This window comes from Cyanistes caeruleus, chromosome 10 (genome assembly GCF_971803275.1).
Source record: "Cyanistes caeruleus chromosome 10, bCyaCae1.hap1.1, whole genome shotgun sequence".
Classification (NCBI taxonomy): Eukaryota; Metazoa; Chordata; class Aves; order Passeriformes; family Paridae; genus Cyanistes; species Cyanistes caeruleus.
In genome coordinates, this window is record NC_141710.1 from 2,792,147 (window position 1) to 2,798,146 (window position 6,000).

General features: G+C 49.3%; 1 protein-coding gene across 6 annotated transcripts in view; it reads right to left on the minus strand.

The window, feature by feature from the left end:
• The window catches only part of CAB39 (calcium binding protein 39), a 41,511-nt gene extending 39,571 nt beyond the window's left edge, over positions 1 to 1,940 (minus strand). Inside the window, exon 1 of one of the 6 annotated variants that reach the window (XM_086843711.1) lies at positions 1,808 to 1,940. The gene's annotated coding sequence lies outside the window, so the exon portion shown is untranslated. Of the gene's footprint in view, positions 1 to 987; positions 1,445 to 1,625; positions 1,736 to 1,807 lie in introns of those variants that run through there. The other 5 variants (XM_086843717.1, XM_086843713.1, XM_086843714.1 and 2 more) reach the window with 5 other exon arrangements.
• Between the last annotated feature and the right edge of the window lie 4,060 nt (positions 1,941 to 6,000).

Consider the following 6,000-nt stretch of genomic DNA (forward strand, 5'->3'; position numbering starts at 1 on the left):
TATCAAAATTTCAGAGCTATGTGTCAACATAAAGAAGAGAATGTCACTAAACTTAAGAGTAAAAAAAAAAATCTATGCTGTCAGCATTCAGAAAAACTCAGCAGCATGCTAGTTCATATGTACAAAGTCATGTTCTAAGATTATTCTGCTTGGTCCCAACACCACCAGACACAACCTCCCCCTGTCCCAAGGTGCTTCTGTCTGACCAAGGAAAGCCCAACAATAGGGATATTACACTGCAAATGAGATCCACATTAAATACAAATAGATTTAAGCCAAGTGCATGCTAGCTGGCCAACCCAACGGTTTCTCACACCACAGGAAAGCCATGAAGCTAACTGTGAAATACAATATTCTTACAACAGTCCAGGCAGGCAGAAACCTATCGAGACATCACCATGACACTTACAGATCACGTTAGCTGCCAATTTCTACAGGACAACTGAAAACAACAAAAATATCCTGCACCCAGAACAGGTACCATGATTATTCTACTTCACAAAGTACTTCATGGCCTCTTTTTTTCTTCTGCAGTTAAAGACATGTGCCACATCAACAGGTATTAGGTAATCGCTATTAATTAAAGGTACACAGTGCTTTAAATAGTAAAAAAATCTATTATTTAAAAGCTTCGATAAAAAGGTGCAAGCTCAGGATGTTAATTTTCCTCTGACTACATGAACTCTAGGTGTTAGAAAGTCAGACACACTTCCTGATGAACCACACTGCTGAGGATCTTGAATTAAAGAGTTTCTGACAGGTAAGTTTCAAAAAAACCCGTGTGCAGGCAAAACTTTTCAACATTTTGATGTTAATCAAATTTCATTTCTGATCTACATTGAAACTGTTCTTCCACCCATTGTTATTTGCCTCACTGAAACTGAAGAGCCTAGGTCATGTAATTTAATCTTTGACTCATCATGCAAATTAAATCACACCATTCCCACAAGACAGCATATAGGTTTTAAATAAATCCTGGGCACCTACATGATCCCTCACCAGAAATTAAAATGCAAAAAATTTAAAGAACACCAAAACCGGATACATCCTAGTCGCTGTGCCGGTAGCAGTCCAAGGATTTGCAGGGAAAAAGAAAAAACAATGTCAAAACTTTTCTTTTCATACAGAACAGAGAGATCACGCTGCGTTAGCTGTCTGTGGGGCAGTCCGCAAAGCAAGCAGGCTCTGAGCAACCCTCCCGCACAGCCACAGCTGCGGAGGCCTATCGGGGCTCCCAACAGGAACAACAATTGTAGGAAGAGGCCTCGGAGCCGGACCCCGCGAGGCCGCCGAAGGCAGTGCGGGCTCCGCACCTCCGGCCGCTCCGTGCGCCCAAGGCCCTAACAAAGAGCGGTGGGCGCCGGCAGCGCCCCCGGCCCGGCCGGGCCCTGCCACGGGACAGCCGCTGCCCCTCCGCCCTCCTCGGCGGCGGCCCGGGCGCTGCGGTTCGCTCCGGGGCGAGCCGAGCGCCGCGTTACGTTGATCGTTCCACGGGCTCGACGTTCGAGGAGCTCGGGGACCGGGGCGCTGCCGCACGGGAAGCGCGGCCCCGGCCGTGCCCTTCCCCTCGGGCTGCCCGGCTGTGCCGCACGGCACCCCCGGAGCAGCGGCTGCGATCCCCGGACCTGCCCTCTGCCCGGGCCGGCGGGACTCGGCCGGTCCCTCCCAGCGCCGAGCGGAGAAACGGGCCCGGAGCGCGGAGGGCACCGGCCGGGCCGCGCTACCCGCGGCCCTCAGGGCACGGCCCAGCTCCGCGCCGGACAATGCCCGCGGCTCTCGTCCCCCACAGCCCCGGCCGCCCCGGTACCTGTGCGTCCGGCGGGCCCCGCCGGCCCGCTGGCGGCTCTCGGCTCCGGCGCTGCGGCTGCGGCAGAGGCGGCGCGGCCCCGGCTCGCCCGGCCCGTCCCCCCCGCCCCGCGCTCACGGCGTCGCACCGGCCCGGCCCTCCCGCCCGCGCTTCCGCCCGCGCCCGCGCCACAGCGCCCCCTGCCGGCGCGGAGGACCGGGGGCGCCGCCGGGCCCCCCTCACGTTTTCCTCATTTCCCCCTTTTATTGTTCACGGCGATTTTTAGCGTTGTTACAGTCGTAGAGTCGCCGAGGTTGGAACGGACCTTTCAGATCATCCGGTGCAACCATCACCCCCTGCCACTGTACCGCTAAGCCACTAAACCACTTCTTCACCCAGCCCCAGGTCTAGATGCCTGTAGAGCATCTCCAGGGTGGGGACCCCACCACCTCCCTGGAGCCTCTCCGATGCCTGACCTCCGGAACAGGGAAAAATACGTTTCTAATGTTTAATCTGAATGTTCCACCTCAGTTTAAAGCCATTTCCTCTGGTCCTCTCACCGCAGACACTGCAGAAGAGACCGGCCCCATCTCATTACAGCCTCCTGCCAGGGAGCTGTACACAGCAAGGAGGTCCCTCCTGAGCTCCTGGAGACCAAACAGCCCTCACTCCCTCAGCCACTCCTCATAAGACAAGTTTTCTAAACCTCTCACAAGCCTTGGTGCCCTTCACTGGACAGGCTCCAGCACCTCAATGTCCTTTTTAAAATAAGGGGCCCAAAACTGCATGCAGAACTCAAGGTGCAACCTATTCTTTTATTCCTGATTATTTCATTATCATAGTTTTATTCTTTATTATTTATTATTTTACTAGTATTTATAATTATTATTTAAATTTTATTTATTGGCATTTATTCATTTGTTATTTGTACTTAGTATTCTTTTTATCATTTTTACCTCTGTAAAGTCTGCCCCTCTGCAGACTCTTTACACCCTCTGTAGCATCACAAAACTTTTCCATGCTGTGACCCTCAGGGTTTCAGTGTGGGGTTGGAACATGCCTTGGACATGGGCTGATTGTCCTGATGCATCAGGTGCTTGTGATTTACAGGAGGTTTTCTGCACTTCCCAACATGGCATGGAAGGACTCCAGACTGGTTTTCTGTCCCTGTACGTAATACTCATCAATTATTTCATTATTGTCACTGTGACAAATGCAAATTAGCCTGGATGGAGAAAACCCACACCTCTCCCAGCATGGATCAAGTTGATACTGTCCATTAGTGCAGTACAATACATTTAAAGCAGAAAATACATTTTTAATGGAACAAGTCATGAATTTCTTACAAGCCACGAGGTGAAACCTTGCCCAGGGAGGTCTGATGCAGTACTGCCATGCAGCCATGTGGGACCTGCTTTCCCAAAATGTCCAGAAGCTTTTCATGAGCTGACGGCTTCTATCTTCAGCTTCTTTTTGATCTCCACATCCCTTTGTTGCTCTTCCTTGTCTCACTGCTGGGGTGGGTTTGGGCTGGGCTTCTCCATGTTTTCCTGTAGCAGAGTGTTGCTGCTCTCAACTCCACATGTCACAGCTCCCTGGCTGGTGAACTTCAGATGTTGGTGCTGCCTCTTGACCTCTTGGGGGTCTTCATCAGCCATGTGCTGCAGCTCAGACATGGAAAAAATGCACCTGGGCACACTTGCAGCCACCCCAGCAGGGGAGCACAGGGCTGCAGCAGCACTGGGGCTGAAGCAGGAGGGGTCACTGTGCCTGTGCGAGGTGACAGGACCTCGCTGGTCACCTGCACCCACGGCCTGTGGGCAGCAAAATTTTGGCAGTTCCCAAATTCCCACCTGTGAGCTGGGAATAGTTGATGTCAAAGCCAACATGGAAAGGGTGTGTATATCTGAGTTCAAATTGTTAACCCATACTTAGGCTAAAACCATTTAAGTTTAAACATATAATAATCAGGGAGGAGAAGAGAGAAGAGAAGAGAAGAGAAGAGAAGAGAAGAGAAGAGAAGAGAAGAGAAGAGAAGAGAAGAGAAGAGAAGAGAAGAGAAGAGAAGAGAAGAGAAGAGAAGAGAAGAGAAGAGAAGAGAAGAGAAGAGAAGAGAAGAGAAGAGAAGAGAAGAGAAGAGAAGAGAAGAGAAGAGAAGAGAAGAGAAGAGAAGAGAAGAGAAGAGAAGAGAAGAGAAGAGAAGAGAAGAGAAGAGAAGAGAAGAGAAGAGAAGAGAAGAGAAGAGAAGAGAAGAGAAGAGAAGAGAAGAGAAGAGAAGAGAAGAGAAGAGAAGAGAAGAGAAGAGAAGAGAAGAGAAGAGAAGAGAAGAGAAGAGAAGAGAGAAGAGAGAAGAGAAGCTAAAGGCAAGCACTGTTAAAGAAATTCAATACAAGCTCCTGGAGAATAGACACCACTGCTTTCCAAATGACCATTGGAAAACAGATCACACAAGAAACGAGTTCAGTGCAATCACCATCCCTGCACACTGCAGGGAAATCCCTGAGTAGAGAGAGCATGATTTTTCTAAGCTCTTAGAAGCAGGGATTAAATACAGCATGTGAGAGAGCTCTTGGCACACTAATGATTCGCTAATTCACAGCCATGACTGAGAGATCCATTGTGAATTAATTAATCCTTGCAAATTAGGAAGTGAGTAAACATTAAAAAAAATCCCAGTTACTTCACTGAGGAAAAAAGAAAGTATTTAGAAAGGCAAGCATGCAGGTGCTTTGCTGAGGAAGGACTGAGCTGAATGGGATCCTGGGGCTTTCTGCTGTTGGTGGGAGGCCCAGGGAGCCCCTACAGCTCAGCTCTAACTCCTCCCATCACCATCCCACACTGAAAAATAGCAAAACTGGGGAAAAACAATATGCCAGCCTGCAAAATTAATCCTCCTTCAAGCAGCTCTGTTTTGGTCCCTCTCTTCCCCCTTCAGCCCTTACCTCACCGAGGCAGGGTGGCCGTTCCCTCCTGGAATGCCATGGCAGCTCTCCAGGGCTGGCTGCCCTGGGCTCTGCACAAGTCCTGCAACCACTGCCTGCTTTATCCTCTCTTTTCCAGGGGACACACCTGTCCTTTCCCTTTGTGGGTGCTTCCTCCTCTCCCCCAAGTGCCTCTCGTGTCCCACATGGCGTTGTGGGACAGCTTTTGCAGCCAGCCAGGCACTGTTGGGGGTCAGAGCCCAAAGTTTTACTGCTGGAGTCACACCTGAGAGCTCCCCAGCAGGAGCCCCACTTGTCCAGAGCTCAGATTGTGGTGGGAGCAGGGCAGGGAGCCCTGCAATAGTTCCTGTGCTGTGGATGTGTCACCCACGCCATGGGATGGAGGGGCTCTGCCATCCCCAGGGCCATCTGACACAGATCATCTCAAAAACCACTCTGGGTCGTCTTGCCAGCTGTCTGGAGAAACACAAGGAGAGGAGAACAGAACTAACACTCAGTTCATGTTTTAACTGGGCACGGACTGGTGTGGTTCACAGGGCAGAGCCTGTCTGTGTTCCTGGCTCCTGACAAGGTGCTCCAGGGAAAAGGCATCGGGGAGGAGATGTTAGAAGTAGGGACAACTGCAGTTATGCTGAATTTCTTCTGTTTAAAGTTCAGCAGAAGAAGAATCCTGAGTCTTTCCATGGACTTTGAACCAAGCTGCGGTGGCTGAATTTAATCACCAGGTTTGACAAGTGCCTGTGACAGTTCCTGAAACTGCGTTTCACCCGTGACTGCCTGGAGACATTCACTGCAGACTCCTAAAGCTTTTCTCAGAGAAACATCTGTGGGTGAGTATTTTTTTGCCTTTCAGTTCATCCAATTAATACATAATGAGCAGACTCACACCCCCAAAATCCTGTTTAAAGTAGAAAACACAATTAATTTGTCTTTCATATCAGTTAGGGTTTTTTTCCTCATGGACATTCCATGATCTATCTTTAATTCAAGGTTCCATTTCAGAATTAGAACACATTTTAAAAACATTGTAGCAAACCACTAACTATGGGTTAGCATGTAAACATCATCAGAAAAGAAAAACAATTACCTTAAAAATCATAGAAAAAAAAAAATGTGTTGCAAATTCCTTTCCTGGAGAGCAAGGAATTTTAATAAACTTTTTATGACTATGGAGCAATTGAAAAGCACAATCTGTAAAGCACAGCATCCATTCAAGGGAGGATCTACAACTAAAGCCAAAACCAGGTTTCCACCAGCACGATAAACATGAAA